Below are 479 nucleotides of genomic sequence, written 5' to 3'. Positions count from 1 at the left end.
CCCCCCCTGGAGCCGCCCCTGTTTTGAATGCATAAATATTTCATTATACATAAATGATAAATATGATGATATAAGTTATAAAGTGCATATTTTTTACACATATTTTAACTTTTTAGTATAATTCTGGACGATGATAGGAATTTAAGTATTTAACTCTTGCTTTGAAATACAAAATATAAATTACGATAGACTATAATATATTACCTATATTATACCCACGAATATAAAATTGTTATTATAATATTATGCTGGCTATAGTAAATAAATATAAGTGTAATACCGTGCTGGCTAAAAAGAAGACCATATTGTTTTGTATACGTAAATGTTTAATCGAATAGAATTTATATTTTGTTTATTTTCAACAGTGAAATGTTTTAAATGTACCTATCCAGTTAGTTTTATTATTTTGTTTTTTAGATTTAATATTGAGTGCTTAAACTTAAAAGTAAAGTTATAAATAAATTAATTGCATGCCGTAT

The sequence above is a fragment of the Acyrthosiphon pisum genome, chromosome A2, assembly GCF_005508785.2.
Source record: "Acyrthosiphon pisum isolate AL4f chromosome A2, pea_aphid_22Mar2018_4r6ur, whole genome shotgun sequence".
In the NCBI taxonomy this organism is placed as follows: domain Eukaryota; kingdom Metazoa; phylum Arthropoda; class Insecta; order Hemiptera; family Aphididae; genus Acyrthosiphon; species Acyrthosiphon pisum.
This window is presented reverse-complemented; position numbering follows the sequence as displayed.